Source organism: Miniopterus schreibersii, assembly GCF_964146895.1.
Source record: "Miniopterus schreibersii genome assembly, chromosome: 7".
NCBI classification, from domain to species: Eukaryota; Metazoa; Chordata; class Mammalia; order Chiroptera; family Miniopteridae; genus Miniopterus; species Miniopterus schreibersii.
The window spans coordinates 39,830,613-39,858,355 of NC_138108.1; the positions used below are offsets into that span (position 1 = coordinate 39,830,613).

General features: G+C 38.9%; 1 long non-coding RNA gene across 1 annotated transcript in view; it reads right to left on the bottom strand.

Moving 5' to 3' along the window:
• Positions 1 to 1,895: 1,895 nt before the first annotated feature.
• The window catches only part of LOC308559735, a 41,403-nt gene continuing 15,555 nt past the window's right edge, over positions 1,896 to 27,743 (bottom strand). The window contains exons 2-3 of the long non-coding RNA XR_013999202.1: positions 16,112 to 16,237; positions 1,896 to 2,573 (exon numbers count right to left, since the gene is read on the bottom strand). This is a non-coding gene — a long non-coding RNA (uncharacterized lncRNA). The remainder of the gene's footprint in view (positions 2,574 to 16,111; positions 16,238 to 27,743) is intronic.

The following is a 27,743-nucleotide window of genomic DNA, read 5'->3' on the forward strand; positions in this document are numbered from 1 at the left end:
CTCCTTATAGATTTCCTTAGATTGTCTGGGAATTAACTGATTAATAACAAGGAAATGATGGGAAGAAAAACACATTCACACAACTCCATAAAGAGTGCTAGCTTGGGGAACTATTTATGAAAGTCATTCTTTGGGATTTTTATCATCAGAGGTGTATTTTTTATATTCTTTGAGGGGAGGATATTAATAGGTGGTCTTTTTTCCATTTATGTCTGAAATTTACCAAAGTTTCCTCCCAGCTCCCTAGGGCCCTCCTCAAGTCTATCTAAAATGCAGTTAGAGCAGAAGCTGTCTTTTGCTTCACAGCGCGTCTGCCTTATGCTTTCATCAGAGGAGTCTAACTCACACAGATGCACTATTTAACAATGCCATCCCCTGCTTTCATCAGAAGGGGGAAGGTTGCAGAGCCGAGCCCTGCAGAATAAGGGGGGCAGGTCCCCTGTGATCGGCGAAAGCTGAACATCGGTGCCAGTTTCCATCTGTCATGATAGCCTATCTCCGAACCTTCAATCTGTCAAAAGCTCGCTGCCTGGCTGAAGGCTCCAGGAGATTTGGTGCACTAAACACATTTGACAACAGCATTATCACTGCAAGGAGCCAGCAAAATGCCATCAATGTGTTAATTGTAACTGGCTATGTAAAGTGTCACTTCCCATATCATTTAACACCAGCTTCGCCTCTTTTGCAGTTCCTAATTTTCTACACTTTATAAACATATGGATTGCTCTTGTAACAACAATGTGATCTTCTTAGCAGAGGTTTAATTTTGTTTGGATACACTGCACCCAAGCTTCTAACTGGGAAACAACGACAGAGGGGGGGCTTCAGTGGGGTAGGGGGAGTGGGGAAGAGAAAATAGAGGGAGGCTTGGGAATGGAGCTGTGGAGGGAGATGGGAAAGGCCAGCAGGAATCTGAGTGCTTCTCACACAGGCTGTGGTGATATTTTTTTAGATGCATGGAATGGTGGTGCTTTCTTCAGGGTGTGTGCATGCTAATGGGTAAATAGTTCTGTTTCTCTTGCAGAGGATGAAAAATGTATATGCAGAATTTTTGCTGGCAGTGAGTTTTCTTCCATCATAATATGAGCAGTTTTATAATGATAAACATGAGAGCAGCACATAAATAAATGAAAAATCTCCCTTGAAAATCTGAATGGGTTTTTAGCACCCAAGTACCTAATATTCAATTTCTGGTACAACCAGGGCCAGGTGTTAAATTTCTCTAGTTACTGTCACTAATGCAAATTAGATTCTTTTTCTGCTCGTAAAAAATCAAATCCACATTAGAAATTAGCTATAAAATGTAATGACTTAAATGCTATAGTGTTTTACAAATCTCCCTGCATTTCTATGGTAGATAATGCTGTAAAACTGAGAGAAGATAATAAAATACGGTAGGAAGTTGAGTTATTTAAAGGTCTTTTGTGACTGCTTACTTAGAAATGTTATGTATTCCTTTGCTCTTCTCCTTCCCTGTCCCCCTTCATTGTGGGAAATGAGCACATTTGTGATTCCTTTTTTTTTTTTTTTTAACAAACTTAGATGTAATCAAAATTCATTTTTAAATGATGCTGCAAGAGCTGGAGAGATCATTTGCATTATTGGAAAAAATACCACACAGAGAAGTTTACAATACCTTTGCAACTTTTCATCATTGGTATTGTAACCATCCTGAGGGAAGTTTGGAGTGGTTAAATAAAGAGTTTAATTAGCATTCTTAAACTCTTCATTAACAGTATCATCAAATTTACATAGGGAATTGTTTCAGTCTGCACCCACAGCCTTAACCCATACCCCTGTACGAAAATATCCAACTGCAAGAGAGTATTTCCTTTAAAATGAAGCATTTAAAAAAAATTTTACAATACACAGCAGAGCAAAATTGAACTGGGAAGAGCATAAAAGCTATGCATTTATCAAAATTTAAATCCTAGCAGCATTCCATTCATTCAGCTGTAGAATGCATATTTCATTCCACTTCTGCCAAGTAACCAATTTAGGTCCTTAAATTAAAACCATAATGAAACTTTAGGCCCCAGATGAATAGGGAGTTCTTACAAACAAAACAAAATTATGATTAAGATTTTAACATTTCTGAACCCAGTTAAAGAAACTTAGATCACAAAACAGGTTTATCTGAAAAATAAACTTGACGATCAAGGAAACAGGAAGAGAACAATTTTTGAGCACATAATATGTGCCCAGAATGGTAATGTTACATGAGTATTTTCACTTAATTTTTTTTTTCCACGGAAACCCAGACTGTAAGTAAATAACCCAAGACAACACAGCTAATCCAACAACTCACCCAGGTTTTTAGTGTCACTCCTTGGAGAGACCTGCAGAGACCACCAACCAAAAGAAGGTGTCCCTCCACTCAGGGCCAGTCATGCCTCTTTCCTCTCCCATAGTACCATGAGCCATGGCACTGGGCCCCAGGTATGGTCACTATGCACAGATTCTTCACCCTGGCTGGGAGAGCTTCGTGGCAGGATTATTTCACATTCCTCTTTCACTTCTCAAGCACTGTACAGTGTCTTATCTGTTAGTAATGCAGACCTTCCAATGGATGCCTAAGGATAGAGCAGAAAGAAATAGGAAAATAGCATCTTTTCTAGGGACACCCCTGCATTTTTTATAGACCCATATCATCCGGTCTGAGGTCCCTGACTACCATACTCATTCCAAGTGGCTCTCTTGCTTTTCTCTGTAACATTCTCAGAGGTCTTTCCTCTATACCATCCCTTGGCAAGTGATAGGTCTCGAAGCCCATAATCAGATACCTCTACCAATGACCAACAGAAAGCTCCCTCTTTCCAATTGCCTTTCGTTGTAAAGTTATTGTCTCTTTGATCTTTGCATGGATCCATCCAGACTTTCTGCTTCTTGCAACTCTTGCCTCCCTTTTCCTTGTCGAGTAAGTTGTAAGGCATTTCCTTACAACTTCCTACTTTCTTACTTTAGTTTTCATGCTTTTCCCCACCTCACTCATCCAAATTGGCTCTCAGATATATTTATGCATACTAAGATGTCATTGCTGATAGGATTTATTATGCTTTGCCTGCATAGATGTTTGAAATTAACAAACAAGCCTACCCCAAAAGGCGTTTGGGACTATAGTTTTGTTGGGGGCGGTAAAACCCTTTCCAGCCTTGACCACATACGCTCAGTCCTGCCTCCTCTTATATTTGGCCCTGCAAATGACATTTTAAATTCTTAATGTATTCATACTGGGTTGAATAGTTTCTGCCCAAAAAAGTTCATGTTTACTTGGAACCCATGAATGTGACCTTATTTGGAAATAAGGTCTTTGCAGATGTAAGCAAGTTAACATGAGGTCAGGCTGAATTAGAGTTTGGCCCTGAGCTCAGTATGACTGGTGTGCTTATAAAAAGAGGGATTTGGACACAGGCAAACACAAAGGGAAGACAGTCATGTGAAGAGGGAGACAAAGATTGGAGTTATGCCGCCACAAGCCAAGGAATGCCAGGGATCGCTCACAACGACCAAAAGCTCCACAGAGGCAAGGAAGGCTCCCTTTCTGAAGCTTCCAGAAAGTGCATGGCCTTACTAAAACCTTCATTTCAGACTTCTGGCCTCCAGAACTGTAAGAATAAAGTTCAGTTATTTTAAACCACCTAGCTTGTAGTACTTTGTTACAGAAATTCTAAAAAACCAATACAGTATATTTCTACCAAAAGGCCCAAAGGGTTCTATAGTGTTATGTCACCCATCCGTATAGTACTGCTTGTAGAGTAGAACTGAATTATCCCCAAAACTCATTCAGGCAGCACATATTGATTGAGCTGCTACCATGATCTGGGCACCATGCTCCATGAAAGGGATTCAGCTCTCAGAACAAGATGAATGGGGGCTAATGCCATAGATCATACAAATCCAAAGGGTCTGGCTTTCTTTAGGTATTTCTAAGTGGTGGCTGGTCACCCTTCTTGGAGACCCAGTGCACTAGCAGCTGTTGTAATAGTGAGTTCAAAATATATCACAATTATTTTGGAAGAAACATAAAAGTGAGGATGTATGGTTTAAAGGAAAGAGCTTGGACCTTAAGAACTCTAAATACAATATCTGCTTCACCCCTCACTTATTATGGAACTTTGGGAAAATCAAACAACCTATTTATACCTAGGTTTTATTATCTTGAAAATACAGACAATAATTATACCTACCTCATCGGGTATTTGTGAGGGTTAAATTATTTATTAGGTGTAAGCTGCTTGACACATATACTCTAATTTTCAGCTATTATTTTTTAATAAAGTTACATAAGTGTTTCATAAAAATAATGATTATTAGTGTTATTAATGAAAAAGCACTCTATTATTGTTGAGACAACACAACCAGTGGATTCAGATTTGATGTCTACATCTGCCATTTATAATCTTAATAGCTACTGTGTGCCCTTGGACAAATTACTTAACCTCTTAGAGCCTTAGTTTCTTCATCTGTTTATTAAAGATAAAACAGATACTACATAGGGTGCTTTGCAAAGATTAAATGAGATAACGTCTGGGCAAATAGCAAGCACTCAGTAAACACCCACCCTATTCTACCCCAACTCTGCAACAACACGCTACATTTGTGTGGTTCTTGCTTTTTTAAATTACTGTATCAAGACTCAGCACATTTAAACATACTAAAAATTTCAGAGCAGCATTTTAAAAAGTAACAAATGTTTACTTTCAATGCATTCTCCTAAAAATGCTAAGAAAGGCTTAAGGGCCTTAAACAAAGGCAGGCTTACACATCTAATATGTGTGTTTTCTCTGCATTAAAATGATATACTGCCTTGTCCCCATATTTGCTTGACTTCAGCCTTTAGCCTTCAGAGGCTAGAAACTTTGACAGGATTTTTTTTAGAGGATGCTGTGATACAATGCCAGGACAGCGCATTCTTTCATGTTTCTCTGTATAAGCTTTACCGTCAGTTTGGCTCTCACCACCACCTACTCTCTCTCTCGTGTTGCTTCCTCACCCTTGGATCTGCTGCCCACTCGGGTGTTAATGAGACCTAGAGAGGGGCTATTGGAGAAACAGAGTGGGTCTCTGTCGCTTCCAGTCACATTCCCCATCTCTGGTAGGCTGCTTTCCCGGTTAAATGGCTTCTGCTTCATTGAAGCTAATAGTAATAGTGCACGGGTCAGTTGGAGGAAGGGAGGATTAATACTCAGATTTTCCAGTCTAGTCTTACTGAAAAAGCACCATAACCCTAAAAAAAAAAAAAAAAAAGGTAAATCAGTTAGTTTTTGCTCCATAACAAATCACCCCAAAACTTTGCAGCTTAAAGCAATGATCATTTATTAACTCACAGTTCTATAGGTCAGCAATAGAGGCTGAGCTCAGCTGGGTTTACTGCAGTCAGATGGCAGGTCACCTGGAGATGGGTTAGCAAGATAGGATGACCTCACTCACATGTGTGTCTGGAGGCTGGAGGCTCAAGTAACGAAGGTTACTGTCCTGAGCAGGCTAGCCCAGCCTTATTTATTCACATGAATAAGGCCATAGGGTTTCCAAGAGCAGCAAGAGAGAGTATGTCCTAATATCTAAGTCTCTGCTTCCATCGTATTTGAATTGTCACAATGGCGAAAACAAGTACCACAGCCAAGCCATATGTTGAGGATGCTATCCAAGGGTATGAATAAAGAGAGGGAAATAGTCTGTGGCTATTTTTACTGCAATTAGTATTTCCCACCCTTTCTGTTATCTGGACAAAGTAGAGCATTTGTTCTAAATGTGCATTTTAAGGAAACCTTCATTATTTGTATATGTCATGAAAAACACACACAAGGATCTTAGAAAAATTAAGGAATCCCCAACTCAGCAGAGGAACTTTAAAAGAACTGCCAGAAATAAGTAACAAGTCTGCTTGACAGCAGATAAAGAAATAGCTCTCAATTAGACTCTCCAGAGAGAATTTTGAATGACAAGAATAATCTCTGGACACATATATAAATTTTTATGTATCATTCAAATGTCTCTTATTCTGCAAACATTTATCAAACAAATATATATTGGACACTGGAGTAGGTACCTAGGGTACAGATTTAGTTCTCTGTCCTCACGGAGCTCAAGGTCTAGTAGGGAAGCTAGACAATAAAAATTACATATTCATAATTGTGATAGTGCTGCAAAAGTGAGGTCCAGGGCACATGGCACAAGGAGCCAGCCCAGTTAGAGGGCTGCCCAGAGTCTTCTCTGAGCCCTGTAGGATTTATCCTTCAGAGAAGAGGCAAGGAAAGACTTGTCAGAGACCAGTGCGAGAGGAGGAACCTATAAATGGGCAGCACAGAAAGATCCTTATTTCTCTTATCAGGTGAATTAGATGATATGAGATATGAAAAAGTGCTATTAATTAAATTGTATACTTGTGAGCGCAATGTTGTAGTCAACCATGTATTACTCAATGTCAACAGCATTCTACTACTTACGGTTCTTACTATGTATTGAATAATCACGTGCATTGGATCCCCCTCAGCCCGGGTCTCTCCCCTATACTTGGCAAACCCATGCAGGCTAGAAGCTTGTGAGGCCACAGGGACTCACAATCTCTAAACGTGTGAATTTTCAGGTTTTCCTGAAAATGTAAGAGGTCTGGCAAAACTTGGTTTGCATTCCCACATGGCAACAATTCTCATTAGTTTAGACAACATCCCCACCAGCCCATTATGTTCCTGCTGGCCCCTGTACGTATAAGAGTTTGCAGCTCTTAGGTTTTTTCTGCCACATGTTTTTATTTTTAATGTAATGAATAATCACATCTAAGAAATGTTTTCAGATCTTGAATGGTAAATTGTTAAGTCAGCATGCAGAACTGTCCTTTCTGTGTGTGTGTGTGTGTGTGTGATGTTTTTTCTCCCGTTCTAGAATTTTGGTCCATCATTGTCACAGAGTTAGTTAGCAAATGAAATATGTGCCTATTATATCCACAGCAATTAGTCCTAGGCAGACCATTATAAAAATACATTTTTACAAACTTATTCATAAGACAATGCTCTTATTTTATAACAATATACCAGTATGTTTTCTCTACTTTTTTCTGATTTCAATTTTGAAATTTACAATCTTTCAGGGCAATCATAATAAGTGAAGACATTTTAAAAGATTATACTTTAAATTTTAGATTATGTATCACATTTGTAAGGAGAAACAAACAATTATATGACTACTTAACATATTTGTAATACACTTAATTAACTAATTAGAAACCCAGCTTAACAGATAATTTCTATAGATGGTAATTGCTATAGTAATAGATGTGCACCTCTTCAAGCTTTGACCACCTGCTGTATTTTCAGATCTTTCTTTCACTTCTTATCTAAATCCTATTCATATAAGCAAGGACTTAAGGAATCTAGTATCATTATTACTTTTTGAGAAATAACTTTAAGACAAACTTCACATTATACCTAGAATTAGCTGTTCTTAGATTCTTTTAAAAGGGTAAAAGAGAAATAAGGGTAGTTTGCTTTTTAAACTAAGCTTGATGAACTACCATTTTATGTAATTATTCCCAGTACTTTGTGAAATACTTTTATGTCAACGTCCATCTCTTCCAAATAAAATCCTAATTTCGTAGATTAAATAGGACCAGGAAATTTGTCTTTAATAATTTTTTGATGTGCGTATAAAGGACAGATCATTGCTATTCAATTGGGACGGACATAGAACTAAAGTTTTTTTTCATTTTCCTCTTCTTTTGCTGGACTGTATCATCACTGTATCACACCCAAATCCTGATGGTAAAGGAAATATAAATGTCCCACATGAATGAAGCAAGTTTCTTTTCTAAATACAAAAACACTCCAACTAACCAGAGCCCATGATTAACTAAGTGTTTTTACTACAAGTTGTCTTCAAGGAGAGGGACGTGGTGGGTACAATCGGGTACAGACTGGTCAGCTCGAATCTAAACAGCCACCATCCAGGATGCCTGTCAGCACAGGGCTTAAACCCCTGCACCCTTCTCACCCGAACCCCACCATGGTCCTCCGTGAGAATTACCGAGGTCTCCCCAAAACACTGAAGAATAACCCAAGAAAGACCCAGGAGAGTGGAATGACAGTTTAGAAATGATTTCAGCAATGGATTGAGACAAGAGGAACTTCCTTCTTTATCTACAGTTAAAAGGACAATTTAACCAGCCAGAATTCCAGTAACCAAGGTTCTGTGGTCTGACTAGCTGGGTTTTATGTTTTATGGGTTACTTGGCATGAGGCTGACACCTAGACAGGGAGTGGAGCGATGGGACAGTCTTCACTTTAGCCCATCCAGAGGGCACGCAGAGCCAAAGCAGTATGGTCCCAGATCTCCATACAAGCCAAAGCACTCCTCTGCAAGCTACACTGTCCAAAACCCCAGAGCAGGGGAGAGCGTAGGTCTCCACTGGGCACCCACTGCCCTTCCCTACCTTCAGTGGCCCCCCTGCTCCCACTCCTTTGGAGGCCGCTCCCCTCACCCGCTTGCTTAGTAATGATCCATGAGCAGTTCTTCCAATTGCTCTCCTGCATCGCAGGAGCTGTGAAAGCGATTCCAGAATAACAGAATAGCTTTGTTAGCCTGGTAATTAAGACAGGAGTGACATTCAAACACAGCCTGGACAGGATGTGGCAAATTACTGTATTCTTTGTGTGAAAAGCTGTTCCCAGTCTGCTTTGTCTGTCCTCCTGGGATCTCATCATCTCCACTAAAAGTCAAAATGGGATTTTGCACCCTCTATTCCCTTATCTTTTTCCCCCTAATATATATCTGCTTTGTGGGAGCTATGTTTGTCAAATGTGCTAATTTATGGCATTTTGGGGGGAAATGAAACCTCAGCTTTCTATCCTTGTTCCTCCGGGCAGCTTTACTAAGGATCTCCTCCTTTCTCCTCCCTCCTCTCTATTTCTGGGGAGGTTATTTGCTAAACAGAACATGTTCTTCCCCCCCCCCCCCGCCATATATGAGGCAGGCAAATGGCCACTCGTCACCCTTTTTCAAGTATGTTATACATACAATTCTCTCTCAGCTAATAGCTCCTTCTATTGTCCATAATTTATCACTGTCAAGGTTCTTTACATTTTATTTCCTCCTCATGTGTTTCTTGAGAAACCTATGCTTCTACTATGTGGCCCTGGATTTCATTAGCATAAACTGCATGATATCAAATAAAAATATATATATGTATCACACCAGAGTTCATGTTTTTTTCAAAGAACAGGATGTTATTTTATTGGTAGGTTTTTTCCTCATATCCTTATGGTCTTTTTCTTTTCCACTAAACCATTATGAAGCGAGTACCAAAGGTATCCTGGGTAATTAGCCATTACAGGGCTGTCACAGAGGGTTCCACAGTCAATACAAAGATAATTTGGGCAATGGTGAATGACAGTGCTGTCCAGACTTTTGGGATAATCAAGGACACATCCAGCTGTACCAGACATCTGTCAGACCCATGAATCATTTCAGCTGGCTCGACAATAGCCCGGCAGCCCCGGGAAGGTAAACACGGCGGCAGGCAGCGCCCCGTCACAGACGGCAGCACTTGCTCTCGCGCAGAACCTGCCTCTGCTGCAAAAGCAGGTCCCCGCGCGGGACAGGAGCATTGGCGATAGTTTCATGTTGGTTTAAGAAAATAAGAAAGAAGAAAGAAAATGTAAATAAAATAGGAAAAATAGTGTGCGTATTATGAGAATACTCTTTTTTCCTTGCTAAAACGAAAATGTATGCTCAAGAAGTAGTTTGGGATATGTTAGTCATGATTGGTTTTATGTAATTAACTTTTTTTCCAAATCAGTCCAGGTTTTTTTAATGCACCCAAGTTGTTCTACACCGTTAAGGGCTTTTATTTATAAGTTAACATTACTTTTATGTCCCTCACATTCAAGTTTTCTTAGCAAGGATGGCTGGCTGGCGGTGGAGCACAATAGGATGGTCTTCTGTGAAGACTAACAGTCTTGGCTATAAAATGAGCAGGACAGTGACACAGCATTCCATTTTGAATTAGATGCAGTGTAATTGCTTACGATTTATTTTTTAATGACTGCTTCTATGAGAATCTTTGACATTCACACATGGCACACATGGCATACAAGGCAGCTAGAACTCTGATTATAAACAATCGACCACCTTATCATAAACTGACTACAGTGGGGTTTTGGTTATGAACTAGTCTTGGTTAGGTTTGATATGTTATTTCCTAGGTTTTTTCCTAGGAAATCTGCCATGACCTTCCCAGCTGATACCAGGAACAAGAAACTTATCAACTTGCCACTCCCCACCCTCCTGTCTCATAAGATGCTTTTTATATACAAATCACTTTTATGGGTTATTTAACAAGCTATTCATTCACAGTTCCTTATAAATCCTTTACATGCCAGACAAGTTGAGTGCAGAGTGAGCTGAAATGGAGCAGCATTTGTGGGACCTGCTGTAGAGGGGGAGCCAGGATCCTATATGATGCTGTGAAGGTGGGACCCAAGGTCACCTCGGTGTGTGTCATGGAATTCAGGGTGAAAGATACACTTGCTTTCAATCTTTTGTTATTCTGCTAACTTTTCTATCACTTTTTAAAACAGCTCTATTGAGGTATAACTGAGACACAGAAAACTGCACTTTTTAAAGTATACAATTTGATAAGCTTGACATATGCATACACCTGTGAAACCAACATAGCAATCAAGGTACTGAACATTTTCATCCCTCCCAAATTTCCTTCTGCCCTTAGTAAGCCCTTCTTCCCATTCATCCCTGTTCTGCTCCCCCAGGCAACTACTGCAACACTTTCTGTCACCATAGATTAGTTTGCATTTTCTAGAAGTTTATGCAAATAGACTCATTCAGTACATACTCCATTTTTGTGTCTGGTTTCTTTAACTCAGAATACTTTAGATTTTCATCCATGTTTTTGCATATATCAGTAATTCATTCCTTTATATTATCAAATAACATTCCATTCTATGTATATTCCACAGTTTATTTATCCAGTTCACCCATTGGTGAATGGGCATTTGGCTTGTTTTCAGGTTTTAGCTATTACTAATAAAACAGCTGTGAACATTCATATATAAGTCTTGATATGGACATACATTCTCTTTCTTTTGGATAAATACCTAGGAACCCAATGTCTGGGTTACACTGCCAAACTGTTTTCCAAAATGTTTGTACCTTTTACATTACTACCAGCAGAGTTTGAGGGTTCCAGTGCCTCCGCATCATGACCAACACATAAAATGGCCAGCTTAGTAAATGGTCATTTTAGCCATTTTAGTAAAAGTATAGCAGTATCTCAATGTGGTTTTAATTTTCACTTCTCTAATGACTAATGATATTGAGCCTCTTCTTTGGTGAACCTATTGTTCAAATATTTTGTCCATTCCTCAAAGATCAGATTTCTGTATATTACCAGGTTGATTTCTGGACTTTCTGTTCTGTTCTGTTGATCTCTTAGTCTATCTTTACTCCAAAATCATACTGTTTTGATTACTATAGCTTTGTAATAGGTCTTGATAAGAGATAGCACTAGTCTCCCAACTATAATTTTCTTTTTCAAACTTATTTTGGCTATTTGAGGTCATTTACATTTTCATACGAATGTTAGACTCATCTCTTTGCTATCTACAAAAAAGGAAGCTAGAATTTTTATTGGGATTTTATTGAATCTATAGAAGAATTTGGAAAGAAGTAACATTTTAACAATATTGAGTCTTCCAATCCACAAACAAGGAATGTTTCCCTATTTATTTAGGTCTTCATTAATTTCTCTCAGCAATATTTTTTAGTTTTCAAGTATACAGATATATTTTGTCAGATTTATCCCTCAGTGTAAAATTAAAAATTATATCTATTTTAAATGCTATTTATTTTTAACTTCAATGAGTTAAATTATTTTTACTGCTTTTTATTTTAATCTTTTAATATTTGTTGTTAGTATATAAGAATACAACTGATTTTTATATATTGATCTCTCACAATATTGCTAAATTCATTTATTAATTCTAATAGTTTTTTGTAGATTGGGTTGGATTTTTCACTTAGACAACTATACATTGTTTATGAATGAAGATAGTTTTCCTTCTTTCATTTTTTTTTTTCACTTGGGATGCCTTTTATTTCTTTTTCTTGACTGACTGCACTGGCTAAAACCTTCACTGTAATATTGTATAGAAGAGGCAAGAGCAGACGGCCTAGTCCTCAATGCACACTATAGCAGGCTTAGGCACAGGAAGCTACGAGAGCTCTGAGGGGGGCATCTTGTGCTTCCTGAAGAAGGTGAGCCATGAGCCCCACTCCCATGTTCGTGCACTGGCAGTAATCATGTCCTGCGCCAGCAATTTTTGTGCAGCTGGGACCCAAAGTGAGGCCATAATGTCACAGGCTAAGCTCACCTGTATCAGGACTTATTAAACACATCCTTTATGTTCAGCCTGCATAGTTCACCCAGCATAGCCCATTATTCACAGATTGCAGACTCCTGAGTAAACATTCACTTTAGATAATCTTCCCAGAGGGAAAAAGAAAGGAACAGGGCTGGGCCTGGGCTGGAAGGAGCAAGGCTTCCGTAGGATGAGAAATACAAGTATAAGGGCACCTGGCAGGGGCGGAGGGGCAGGGTGGAGCAGAAGGTGGAACAATAAGCCACCTGTGTCCTTTTAAAGGGATGACCTGAAGTTGAACTCTCCAACATTGGCTTTATTTTGATATTCATGTGTCCTTGGGAACCTGGGAACAAAGCTATAGTTATTTGTATATCAGTTCCACATTTTCACTTCACCTTTTTCCAATGCCAGCAGCAACTCTTAAAGCTAAAAGTAGCGCCATATAGGAAAGAAATTGGGGTCATACAGACCATGTGGCTTCTGAAAGCTAAGGCTGCCACAGTTCCAAAACAGGCTTCTCTCACTAACCTCAGAGGATGGGGTCCCAAGAGCAAGGGTACAAGATGCCTTTTAGCCTTCTTAAAGCCATGGCAAACAGGTTATCCCAAGAATTTTTTCGGGAAGCCCATGAGTAGCCGCCAGGACATCAAATCTAGAGCAATGGACTTGAAGCTTCTCAGCAGTTATGAGGTCCTAGTGGTTATTTCCTAGATAACTTATTCGTTTTGTCAATATCAGCTACAAATCATAGAGGGTGGGGTTGAATTATTTTAACGCACGCCCAGAAGAACATTAAAGGGATTTGGGGGAGTCAGGGGCAATAGTTGAGGCTAACTGAATAAGAAATACAAGCCATCTGGAAAGGGGGGGTCATTAGGAGTAGACATTAGAAGTCCCAAATGAGTCAGACTGAGACGAGTTAGCAGAGAACTGTAGTTAAGAAGAGAACCTGAAAGAAAGTAGAAAATCTGAGTTCAAATTCCAGTTAGGCTACTTGACTAGCTTTGCAATATTTAGTCAATTATTTAACCTCTCTAAGCCTCGATTTCCTCATCTGTTTAATGGTATGATACTAGCCATTCCCAGTAAGGTTCCTGAGGATATTCGATGAGATAACACAGTGCTGAGCACTATGTCTTGTTCAGAAAAAGCACTCCTTAAGTAGTACCTAGAAACATAGCAGCAGATGAAGACAGCCACAGGTAATAGAAGAGCACAGAGAGTACAACCGACAGTCATCAAGCAGGGAGTGGACAAGAGGGAGGCAGGCAGCTAGACACAGGACGAAGACTGGGGATTATCACATCCTCAATCCAGCACCTGAGTTCAGGTTCCTCAACCCTGGCTGCACATTGGAATCAGTTTAAGCTCATTTTAAGGAGTTTTTATTTGTTTTTGTTTTGTAATATCAATACTTTGGCCTCACCCCTAATCCATATTCAATTGATCTGGTGTGAGGACAGAGCATGAGTATGTTTGTGTGTTTGTGTGTGGGGGTGTGCATGTATTTATTTCCTAAGTGTTTCTAATGCCCTTCCAGAATTGAGAACCTCTGGTTTTAGATGATGCATGTCTAGATAATCTTAAATTCTGTGCCAACACCTGAAAGAGCTTGAGATAAAAAGAAAGGAATCTAGAATGACTCCTGGGTTCCTGACCTGAATAACTGGAAGGCTAGAGTTGCCATTACCTGAAATGGGAAAGATTATGAGAGGGTAGAATAGCTACTCTGAACCTAGCAGTGAGCATGTGAAGCATTGGGGATATTAAGCTGCCCTCTGGAGCTCACTAGTGGGTGGAGACAGCAGGTGTGTACACAGATAACGAATGACACTGCGGTGTGATAAGGGCTCTAGGAGCAATCTGCACTGGGAGGCACAGATGCACAGAATCGGAAGAAACTAACTCTGCTTGGGGAGGCTTTGCAGAAAGACCATGAGGTCAGCAGTGTGTGGAACACACTGAGAAGGTTGTAAAACTAGAGGTGGGGCAGAGAGTGGGATAGAGGTCGTGGCCGGCAAGCCCTGACGGGGAAGGAGTCAGGGAAAGCTGGGTGCTGCCGTGAGAACAGAAACTGAAGGATGCCTTGGGTGAGCCCTGTTAATGGGCTTGTCAGGGAAGGCTTTCCTCTCTCTCACTCTCTCAAGCACGTTTGCTTTGCTTCTGGTCCCAGAGCTCTTTGCAGACAGCCTGCCTCTCCTGGAAGTGCAATCATTCTGCACTTCACTTGCATGGCCGTTGAAGTTCCTGTTTCTGAACAGCAGAATGACTAAGTGAAACTCGATGGACCTCTCACCTTTATAACTGCCTCAGTCTCCTCCAACCTCTCAGTTTCTCTCTACAAGAGGTTTCTGCCTCTTGGCTTCCAAACCCCATCAGCATAGATGCTGACTTACCAGGCCCTTTGGTTTTCTTCCACCTTAATTGCCTTCACTGCAAGATTGGTTTTCCCACAGATATGCAAGTTACATACTATCAGTAAATGGGAATTTGCATAGTCTTTGGGGAAAAGCCCTTTCATGGTGCCAAAACATTTGGGCAGTAGTGCATCTCCATTATGTTGCTCAAATGCTGTTGGAGAGCTTCAGCCCAGATAACTGGTTCATTTTTGTTTACTTTAGTTTGTTTCCCTGAGACTTTCTGTGAGGTCAGCAATTTATCTTGAGTTCCAGCTCCAAAGTTCTCCAAGGACCCAGCAATAAGTACCACATTATGGGTGGGCAGGAAAGGGCATACCAACACCCTGAAAAACATACAAAGTTCATGTTGTTATCCTGATTCCTGCTGTATACATATCACAATTCTCATGCCAGAAATATACTCATGTATATATGTACATATAACTTAAGATTATGAGAAAGTATTAACTATGCTGCCAAGCCTTACCCTAATTATCTACAGCCCTAAATTATCCTCTTTGGCAAGACTTGCATCCTCCCCAAAGAGTACATTTCCATGTGAAAGTATTTAGCCCAGTTTAAATCAAGTCCAAAGATTTAACTATCCAGCATTGTCTTTTCATAATCTGCTTTAATTGTTATTGATTTGTATATTTGGAAAGTGCCCTGAGATGATAAAGGCCTTCCGTCTGGTTCACTGCTGACCATTTGCTGGTTGATTTCTAGCTTATCCTTGGCTCTTCAACTGGTCTCTCTTTAGCACTTCTACATACAGATGGTTATACCTCCTGCCCCACAGAGGTCCCTACTCCTGTGGCAAATCAAATTATCAATAAAAAACAAACAGGTAAATAATAGGCAATTAGATAAAATCAATTATTCAAAAGCAGATTTAATTGACAAAGCAATTGGGGCTTTATTCAACAGTGTATAGAATAATACATATATATATATCCTAATTTAAAAATAAATATAATTAGAATCAAAACAGGGCAATCAAGAAGAAATTTCTGCTCAGGCCTTGACCAAGGTGCTGTGCAATACCTACGCTAACCTGTGACAAGTCTTCCATGTTGTCTGGGTTTAGGCTCTAAAGTTTTCAGCAGGGGTCTGAAAATTTTTAGTTATCTTTTGGTCTTTGAGTGACTGACGGTAGCTAGGAAAAAAGTCAATTATAGTCATGCTGTGGGGAGAAGATTGGTATTTTGGTGATGGATGAAGTTAAAATTTCACAGAACATTTTAAATATATGACTAGTTTATAATTATCATCAATAACTTTTCCCTGTAGCATAATCATTTATATTTGTTCATGTAGAGAAGATAAAAGTTTACAACTCACTTAAGCCACTTCTTAAGGTTGAAACGTTTAATGCAGGTCTTCCCCTCTCCAATAGGAAAAGACTACCTCAGCTGCTATGTGAAGTCGAGAAAAATCAGAACTTGAGCTTTGTAGATCAGTAGAAAGCTGTAAAAACAAAAAATAGTGGGACTTAAGAATATATGACAATAAAGTCTCCCTCATTCAGTAAATTGTATAGAAACCATTCCATATCTGTGTTCTCAAGCTATTCTATTTTGTTTAAATCTAGTATTTAAAAATGAAGATTCAAGTGGAAGGGAAAGAGGGAGTAATTTCTCCTTTTAGAAATAAAGCAGCTGGGGATGTGTTCACATGGTAAAATGAAAATACTAAGCAAGTTAATGAAAATTAACTTTCTACAGCTTAAGCTTTAAGGTTAGCAGGAGATCAGTATTATAGCGAGCATGCAGGGCTATGTGCCAAGGAAGCCTTCTGTTTTGGAAAGGGAAGACTTGGGGCTAATGGATGTGCAGTCATATGAGAAACATGAGATCATCCAGAAAAGTGCAATTTGTCAAACTGCATGTAGCAAAGAGCTTACTTCAAGGCAAAGACGATTTGTTGTGGGAAGGAAGTTGGAGGTAAAGGGTTCAAGAGGAAGTTAGTTATTTAGGATTAAATCCAAATAGGCTCTAAATAACATACCAAGCAAACAATAAAAAACAAACAAGTAAACAAATGCATGCCTCTTTGGAGAAGTGTCTATTCAGATCCTTTGCCCATTTTTCAATTGAGTTGTTTGTCTTCTTGGTGTTGCATTGTATAAGTTATTTATATATTTTGGAAATTAACCCCTTACCAGATGTATAGGTGAGTATGTTCTCCCATTCAGTGGGTTGTTCTTTTCATTTTGTTGATGGTTTTCCTTTGCTGTGCAAGAGCTTTTTAGTTTGATGTACTTCCATTTACTTATTTATTTCCTGTGTTTCCCTTGCCTGAGGAGATATATTCGTAAAAATATTGCTACAAGAAATGTCTGAAATTTTACTGCCTATATATTCTTCTAGGATTTTTATGGTCTCATGACTTACATTTGAGTCTTTAATCCATTTTGAGTTTATTTTTGTGTATGGTGTAAGTTGGTGGTGTACTTTCTTTTTTTTGTTTTCTTTGCATGTATCTATCCAATTTTTCCACCACCATTCATTGAAGAGACTGTCTTTTTATCCCATTGTACATTCTTGCCTTCTTTGTCAAATATTAATTGACAATAAAGGTGTGGGTTTAGTTGTGTGCTCTCTTTTCTGCTTCATTGATCTATATGCCTATTCTTGTGCCAATACCATGCTGTTTTGAGTACTATGATCTTATTGTATATTTTGATACCTCTAACTTTGTTTTTCTTTCTCAAGATTGCTGAGGCTATTTGGGGTCTTTGCGGTTCCATATAAATTTTTGGAATATTTGTTCTAGATCTATGAGATATGTCATTGGTATTTTAATAGGAATTGCATTGAATATGTAGATTGCTTTGGTTAGTATGGGCATTTTAATGATGTTATTTTTTTCTTGTCCATGAACACGATATATGCTTCCACTTATTTGTATCTTCCTCAATTTCTTTCTTCAGTATCTTATAATTTTCTGAGTACAGGTCTTTTACCTCCTTGGTTAAATTTATTTCTAGATACCTTATTTTGTTGTTGTAATAGTAAATGGGATTGGTTTCTTAATTTCTGTGATCATTATTGGTGTATAATTAATTTCTGAATATTAATTTTGCATCCTGCTACTTTGCCAAATTCATTTATTAGATATAGTAGTTTTTTGGTGGAGTCTTTAGGGTTTTCAATGTATAATATCATTTCATCTGTGAATAATGACAATTTTACTTCCTCCTTTCAAATCTGGATGCTTTTTATTCTTCTTGTCTGATTGCTATGGCTAGTACTTCCAGTACTATGTTGAATAAGAGTGGTGAAAGCAGACATCCCTGTCTTGTTCCTGATCTTAAGGGAAATGTTTTTCGTTTTTGCCCATTGGGTATGATGTTGGCTGTGGGTTTTCATATATGGCCTTTATTATGTTGAGGACATACAGATGGTCAATAGACAAATGAAAAATGCTTAATTTCACTAATCATCAGAGAATTCCAAATTTAAACCACAGTGAGATATCACCTCACGCCTATCAGAATGGCTATCATCAATAAATCAACAAACAACAAGTGCTGGTGAGAATGTGGAGAGAAGGGAATGCAGATTGGTGCAGCCACTGTGGAAAACAGTATGGAGTTTCCTCAAAAAATTAAACATGGAACTGCCATTTGACCCAGTGATCCTACTTCTAGGAATATATTCAAAGAAACCCAAAACACTAATTCAAAAGCATATATATACCCCTATGTTCATTGCAGCACTATTTAAAAGAGCCAAGATCTGGAAGCATTCCAAGTGCCCATCAGTAGATGAGGGGATGAAAAAGCTGTGGCACATTTACACAATGGAAGACTATGAGGCTGTAAAAAAGGAAATCTTCTCTTTTGTGACAGCATGGATGGACCTGGAGAGTATTATGCTAACTGAAATGAGCCATTCAGAGAAAGACAAATACCATATGATCTCACTTATATGTGGAATCTAATAAACAAAATAAACAGGGAAAAATAGAAACAGAGGCATGGATACATGGAAGCTGTCAGAGGGGAGGGGGGTTAGGGAGCTGGATGAAAGAAGGTGAAGGGATTAAGCAAAAATAAATAAATGAATGAATGAATGAATGAATGAATGAATGAATGAATAAATAAATAAATAAATAAATAAATAAATAAATAAATAAATAATACAGACACAAACAACAGTGTGGTGTTAGCCAGAAAGAAAAGGGGTGGAGGGTAGGTGGAGGTGGGCAAAGTTGGGGAAATGAAGATGCAAAGAGACTTTGCTTGGGGTGATGGGTGCACGATGCAGTGTGCAGATGAGGTTTTATTGAGTTGTACACTTGAAACTGTGGTTTTGCAAACCAATGTCACCCCATAAATCCAATTAGAAAAATACAGGCCTTCTTTCTTCTAAGTGATAAAGGGAAGGTGAAATTCTTTGCTCCAAATCCCTAAAGCATTGAAATCACCTCTGGCTGTGCCCCAGAAGTGCTTTGATTTCAACGGAACTTCTGTTATAAATTTTCCAAGTGGGGGAAGAAACTTGTGATTTTTTTAAAAATATATATTTATTTCTTTACTGATTTCAGAGAGAGGAAAGGAAAGGGAAAGAAAGAGATAGAAACATCAATGATGAGTGAGAGTCATCGATCGGCTGCCTCCTGCATGCCCCCCACTGGGGATCGAGCCCACAACCTGGACATATGCCCTGACTGGGAATCGAACCACAATCTCCTGGATCCTAGGTTGATGCTCAACCCCTGAGCCACGCCCAGCTGGGCAAAACTTGTGATGTTTAACATTTTTCTCTTACTTGTAATATTATTTTAGGTTTTTATACTTAAACTCCTTTTAGTTTCTCAATACTTAAAAAAAGTAAATATTTGAATTTCTAATATTTTTTGACACTGAATAGCATTTTGTACATAGAGTTGTATTTGCATTTATTTATGGAAGCCAAAGATTTAAGATATGCAACTCACTGACTTTATAGTCAATCAGCCACATTTAAATGGCCTCAGAAACAAAACTAATGGACAAAGAACAAACAAAAAAAGTTGCTTAAGTAACTTTATGCATGATTTGTTGCTTTTGCCTCTAGAATTTGTCTGCTTTGCCCTATTGGTTCCTAAAATTGGAAGGATAAACTTTAGATCCAATATAAGGACCCAAATTGACCTTTTCTTCTATTCTTTTTTCTTTTATCTCTAGTCTGTGTAATGACTATGTACTGGAAAAACCTTTGGCAAGAATGCCACAACTTCCTATTGCTATGCCTAGGCAGACATAACTAATTGATCATGGCACTCTTTTCCCAGTGACTTTACACACAGCCACACAACTCTATGCAATGTTCTGAGCAGCCACTATGACTAGTCAGAATTAGCAAATGAAACCAATCCTATTTGACGTCTTAGAGCCTATTGTTGTTGGAGATTTTGAAATTTTTTAAATGCATAAGTTGAGAATCATGCCTAAGTGGTATTTTTCATAACTTATATATACCAGAAATTAGAAAGAAATAATAAAGGAAGTAGTAACATTCATAATCTATAATCTATTTTGTTGCTGTTCACTAAATAGATTTGTTTATCTCTGTTGCTATTTAAGTGCAACATAATTACATATTATGAAGTATATATACTACTTTAATAGAGTTTATTACTTAGGCTTTGCCATAACTATTTTTATTTGTTTCATTAGAGTGCATAAATACTTTGGGGAGGAAGGCTTTTTTAAGATGAAAAGATGGGTTTTAATTATTATGGTTTTCTTTACTTGGAGCTGATTTCCATAATTAACACATATTAGAGTCAGATGCAACCATGTATTTTATGCTCACTAGAGTATACAAAATTTAACTCCTCTCAATGGACTGTTTGTGCAGTAGCATTTTTACAATGGCCTCTGCACACTCTGGTGATGGTAAAATTATGTTAATACACCAATCTATACCATCTATACTACTGTGGGTATTAGATCAACTTTTTTCAGAGTTTACAGTGTCACATTTGCTTAATGAATATGTCTATAGTAAAATTTCATTTTAGCAATTCAAGAGTCAGATCAGGCTAACTGATCAGCAGGTGCAACCTGAGGGCTGAGATCAGAATGAAAGAGGTACAGAATTATGTTACTGACTGTTGAAACAATGCAAATTGCAAGTCTGAAGCTCTGTTTTTCTTCTAAACTTCTCTTCTTAATTTTGCTACTGCTGTTCATCACAGAGACTGACCAGCTCTTGTTTACCAGAGCCATTTTCTCGTCTTCCTGGGCACACAGCTGGATTACATCTTCCAGTCCACTTAAGAATGTCCATGTGGCCCTGATCCAGCCCATAGCATGTGAGTAGAAGTGGTACAAGCCACTTTCAGGCCTAGCTCATAAAAACTTCTCAGATGCATCCTCCACGTTCCTTCCTCTTCTCCCAGCTTGATGCAGACAAGCACAGTGACCTTGGAAATCAAAATTGAAGATTATGAAGCCACAAGTTGGAAAGGTCTCAAGTTTCTGAATCACCACCAATTAGGAAACCAACTGGGCTTTACAGGGATAAAATGTAGACATGTTTGATGGAGCCATTTACATTATTGGATGTGTTGATTATAGCAGCCAGCATTATAACTAATATACAGTTTTTTCCAAGCAATTCCTTAGGACGGTGGTTCTCCATTCAGTTACAGGGTTGAAGAAAGAAAGGGGATAGAGTTGAGAGTATCATAAATTCCTTGGTAACTTTTTCATCGGCATACTCTGATCGTCCCTTACTTAGATTCTTGTTCAAGCTCCTAGCATGCCAGCCAGGTTGCAGGGGGCAGAGCATTACGGGAAGAATAACGTACCAAGGAAACTGAAGCAAGGACATTTTAAGTAACGTGTTCAAAGTCACACAGCAAATCAGTATTAGGATGTTACTGTAGATAAACTGTCAGATAGGAAGTGTACTTATAGACACTCCAGAGGTCACCACATTAAAGAAATCCAGCAAAGATCAAATTCTCTGATGTGGCAAGCAGGAGTCAGGAGACGGGCTAACACAGCAGTTAGAAACGTGGACTTGGAGTTAGACCACCCACGTCTGAATCCTGCCTTTGCCAGTTCCTAGCTGTGTGACTTTGAACAAGTTCCCTCATCCATAGATGATGAAGAAGAAGATGATGATGATAGTTTCATAGGTTTGTTGGAGGTTTAATACTATAAAACATAAACACATAGAAATTTTTAAATAAATGAAAGTCTTGTTCCATGATTCAGCTCAAGTTCAACAAGTGTATGTGTCAGGGTGGGGGGGTGAAGGCCAAGGAAAGGGCTTCTCATTCAGGCTTTGGCCTGCCTAAAAGGAGAGAGAGGTGTTACCTTGCCGAGGTCTCCTGGGTGGTAGGATACAGCCCAAGAGCGGGCGGAGGACTGGGAGCCCAGAGGAGGCTCTCATCCTTCATGGGAGCAATGGTTTGCCCCACAGTATGGAGCCATCCAGTGTTCCTGAGGGTCAGTTGGGCAAGCACATGTGACAGCGTGAATTGGGAAAGTGTGTGAGATGCCATAACACCTGAAGACTCATTTGAAAATCTGGATAAGACTTTGGGGACAGGGGCTGATGTTCAGAAAATTGGAATAAAAAGGCATAAAGAATGAATTCTAATCTAGCTATAGTTCAACATGTGGGGATTTGGAGCATCAAGATTTAAGCATCAAATTTATGCTTTGGAGCATCAAATTTATATAAATTTGTCTACATTGATACCCATATGTAAGGACACACCTGTTACTCTAATTTTACACAACAAAGAAGAATCCTAATCTACTAAATTATTTCAACTGTGCTGAAGTACAAATGCCTCATTATGCAATAATGTTTAGAAGAAAGTACAGACATTAATATTTATATCCGTGTCATTCAAATAGGTGCATGGTTATAATTTTCCCAGGAAATCTAGCCTTGCCAAAAATTCCCACCACTGGTTTGGCATGGAGTGGGACACTGAGAGCACCTTCAGTGGAGAAGGTAATGGGGAGAATGCCAGTGGACCAGCCATAGACTGAAACCCAGTCCTGCCCAGGTTTTTGAGCCCCAGGAAACATTACCCTGTGGTTATACATGTTATTACTCCTGTCACAAGGGGAGACTGTGACACAAATCCACCCAAAGCTGATTTGTGTGTGTACTATACACTCCCTTTCAACACCATGTCAAGAACCTGCCGCAAGATTGGAGAGGTTCCAGAAATACTTCTTCCTAAAAAGAACACAAACACTTTTTCTTTTAAATTTCCTTGTAATAAGTGGAAACTTTAAAGGCATTAAAGGGACGCATAACAACTTTAATTTGTAATGTCTCTTACTTCTGTCAGTTTAAATTAAGCCCATGATATCTGAGCACAATTTCCTATGTTTAATAATACATAAAGCAAGATAATTAAAAGGTATGTACACATGCTGGGAGAGAAACGGTGTTGAGTAAAACACTGACTTTAATCTCTGCCTCTGTGGATAAAACTGCCTCTGTAGTGAAACCAAGCAACTTAAAGCAAATAAACAGAAAGGACAGCAAGGACTGTTCTTCACACCAGCCCTTTCTTCTGAGCCGCAGACTTCCATATCCAACTACTTACTGAACATTTCCACTCGGACCCTTGATTTCTCCCTCTCCCTCAGTACAACCAATCACACACACACACACACACACACACACACACACACACACACACACACCCCTTACCAAGCTCTACATCTACTTCTACCACCTCACTCAAACTGTGCAGACCACTGCAGTAGCCTCCTAACTGTCCTCTCTGCCTTCAATCTTGCCCCTTTCCAATTCATTCTGCAGATTAACCCAGCATGATCTTTTTAAAATACAAACTAGATCACACTATTCTCTGTTTTATAATGTCAGTAGCTTCCCTTAGGAAATACTTGGAATAAATCTTAAATTTTTCCTATTACTTACAAGCCCTGCTTCTCCAGGATCAGGCTTCATTGCTCCCATCTCCTTGCCTTCCATAAGCTAGTCATACCAAACTTCGCTGGGTTTCTCCAACACACCGCGCTGGAACATCTTTCTGCCCCACAGAACTCCTGCTGTTCACTGCTAGTCTTCCCTAAACCCGAGTTAACCTGCCCCTTCAAGTCTGTGAGTCCTTCTCATGTGCTCCCATTGCATGCTCCATGTTCCTCCACCACCGGGCACGCATATTGGAAGTGCCGTCTGTTTATATTCCCCATAGGGATCAACTTCTGGGCAGGATCATGTGTGTCATGTTCATTTTCAAACTCCCAGAAGTTGGCACATAGCAAACACTGAATAAATACTGGAGGAAGGGAGAGAGGGATGTATTGTAGTGGATAAGTCTTAATTGTTCCTTAGGAGACAGTGTCCTACCTGTGAACTTAGGGACAGGAATTCTTTTGGCACTGATGTGATCACACTCAGAGATGGTAGAGTAAGTCCTTTGAGGTGATTCATAATCACAGGATCAGAGAAGAATTTGCCCAGATCCCCTCAAAATCTCCCATTCTGTCCCCCCTGGGACCCAAGGTTTATACTGGTAAAATGATTGTCCCATACTAAGCTCTAAGTTATTTGAAGGCAAGATCCATATCTAATTCAACTTTGTGTTCCCACAGTACCCAGTGTAATGTTTTCCACAAGGAAAGTGTTTAATACGTATTTGTTGAATGAATTAATGAAAGAATGAGAAGCCAAAATTAGACCTACAAATGGATCCTCAAAGGCCCTTGGTTTGGGCTTTTCTCACTTAGTGAATTGCTAATGAATTAGATTGCTCGAGAAGCTATCGCATGTGCTGGTCACCTGAGTTCTCTCCGTACTGACACTGGGCAATCCCCATAACTGGCAGCCACAGGGTGGACGGCAAACTTTCTGGGCAATAAAGGAAGTCAGGTCAGTAGATACCAGAAGCCTTGACCTCTAAGTTCTCAAATGATTCCTCCCTTCCGCAGGACAAGCAAAATGCACAAATACTCTTCCATTGTTTAGCAAAGTTCCTGGGGCAACTGAGACTGTGGAGCGAAAAAAAGATTCGGGGCACATTGAGGAAGGCAGCTAGAGTCTATATGTTTAACTTAGCATTGCTGAACATTTTATTTCAAGCCAGTGTATAATTAGAGAGCCTGCCATGGAAATGAGCGGTTTTGTTTATTTATTATGTAAGTATGCCTTTTATTAAAATGACTTTGTGAAGATCTAATTGCCACTACAGTAATATAGCATAGCAGCCCCTTACATAAATACATGATTATTATGTACAGTCACTTATCTGTGAACGAGTTCTGCTACTACTTTCCTTAATTAAGGATACAAAAGGGCTCCTTCATCTTTGCATATTCCCTTGCTAGGACATTGATACTCATTATTTCCTAAGTCCAAACACTGAAACTGTGTCAAGAATGCATCCATCACTAGATGGGTACTTATAGTCAGCAGAATTTTCAACCCTGTCAGCAATTTCAGCAATTTGCAATTTCTGTGTATCTGACATGTGCTTTTATTGGTGAAGATCACTTTCAAATACCAAGATCATGAGAATGATTCTTTGGGTAGTCTCTGCTGCAGCCTAATGTAATGACAGTAATTAACAGCCTGTGATTAGTAGCCACTCCAGAAAGTGTTTGAATGTTAATTTGCTTCAACTAATATGCAGCACTTCTGTGTAATGAGATCTAAGCTATAGGTTCATAGGGAAAGCAAATTATTTTACAGCATTTAATCATACAAATGATTCTTAGTTAATCACTTGAACAGTAAACCTCGATGTTCTAATAAGTGACATTTGTTTTTCTGTCATTCAGTTTATTATGGTATAGGCCAGGGCAAAGATGCCATTTTTCTTAACGGTCAAATTTCCACTTGCCAGCAACATCACTCCTGAAGAAGGGCTCATGATGTAGAGCGGTGGAGCCGGGTGTGGGAGTGAATACAAAATTGAGAGAAAACCTGTATTTTTTTTTTAATTTGCTCTTCTAACTTCAAAGACATTGTGTGGCACCATCTTTACCTCAGTTTACATATCTGTAGAATGGAATGAATGCCTTTTGGCCCTTCAATGCAGATATCTTGGTACCTAATGTCCACCAAGAAATTAAGAATGGGGTGTTGCTCATGAGCCAAGTATTAATTACTTGAATCCCTACAGTCATAGGGTTGGGTAGAAAAGTGAAAGTCACCAAAACATGAACATATTCACTAATGACGTGACTTCTTAAAAAATAAGTACCCTCTCAACATTAGCGTGGAACTACTCTAATCACGAAGCAAAGCCACTGATTGACAAATGAGGATTTGGACAGGTTAGACCAGCTCTAAGAACTGAAAATGCAGTCGGCATTGGAAAGACCAGGATGCAAGTACCCAATATAAAGAGAGGCCTCTGGGAAATTGGATAAAACCCTAGACTATTTTTCATAAACTAACTGACTTCACATTTACACTGAAAAGGTCAAACATGCCATAAAGGATGCTGAGTCATGCTGTCACAGTGTCATCAGAAAAATTATACCAAAACATTGACTCTGGACGGGTCCTTTGCTTTGAGAATTGGCACAGAGTTGCAAATGTGATCTAAAAGGCCCTCAAACTTAAGAGAAAACATACTTGTTTTTATAATTTTGGTTTCATTTTTAAGCTAGAGTCTCCCACATTTGATAAAATACTGTAAAATTTGATTCCTCATTTTATGTAAATTTACTTCAAGTGCCCTTTTTCCATTAACAGTTATCCTTGGATAATAAGGGCTTTCTGTGTTGGTTTTAAAGCTAAATTTCAAGGGTAATCATTATTAACAAGAGTATTTCTTTTCTAAGCTCCTAAGAACCAAAATTAAATGACATTCCTTTACTATATGAGTTTGGTGTGGGTGTCACAACGTCGCATGGAGATAGTCATTAAGGACAAGCACTAAGCAGATCCATAATGTCATATCCGAGGGAGGCCCCTGACTTGGAGTGAATGTCGGCCTGCAGGGTGTGACGTCGGGGCATCCGGAAGGCTTTTTTTGTTAACCTCTCCAGTGGATGTCCCAGTCCCATACTTAGATGTTCAACCTTCTGTTTTACCAAAACCGAAGTTTGGGTCCTTATGGTAATTGTAAATAATACCATCCCAGTCACTTAGGTCTTAACATAAATTGGTTTGTTGGATCCTTTCCTAGAATAAGTTTCATAACTTTATAACTTAAAATACATTGAGTGCTTTGGAAAAGAAGGAGAAAGTGAGCTTTTGAAAAGAGAAAACAAAAGAAGGACCTTGGAAGCAATCGGGGGAGATGCTTTAATTCCCACTTTATTATTTTGCCTAGAATTATTCTTGGGCTAGGTGACATTTTGTGGGGAACCAGAAAGTCCTGATATTTCCCAGTCATCTTTCTCATAACTTGTCACTGTGCTTGAAGGTTTAAGATTAATCTAACCCTTTGACTCACTAAGTCTATTTTTATAAAATTATTTTAAGGAAATAATAATGCATGTGGCAAAGATTTCTCTTAGAACCTGTTCATCACAGCACAGTTTATAACAAAATATTTTTTAAAACTTTAATGCCCACAAGTATGCTTTATTGATACAATGGAATACTCTGTATGGCTACTAAAATATCATTGCAGAAGAATTTTTAATATGTGAAAATATGTCTGTGCTTTTGTCAATTGAAAAAAATCCAGTTACATTACAGTAACTACCTGTGATCTCATTTTGTAGAGAAGTAGAAATAGAGATACTGTTTTATGCTAAGCAAAATAAGCCAGTCAGAGAAAGACAGGTATCACATGATCTCACTTATATGTGGAATCTAATGAACAGAATAAACTGACCAACAAAAAGACCCAGACACATTGGAGCATGTAACAGACTGATGTGTTTCGGAGGGAGGGGGGTGGGGTGGAGGAAGAGATTAACCAATAAACTTATAGGCATATATGCATAGCCCATGGACCAACAGCAGTGTGGGGAAGGCCTGGGGAGGGTTGGAAGTAGGGTGGAGGGGGGTCAGTCAGG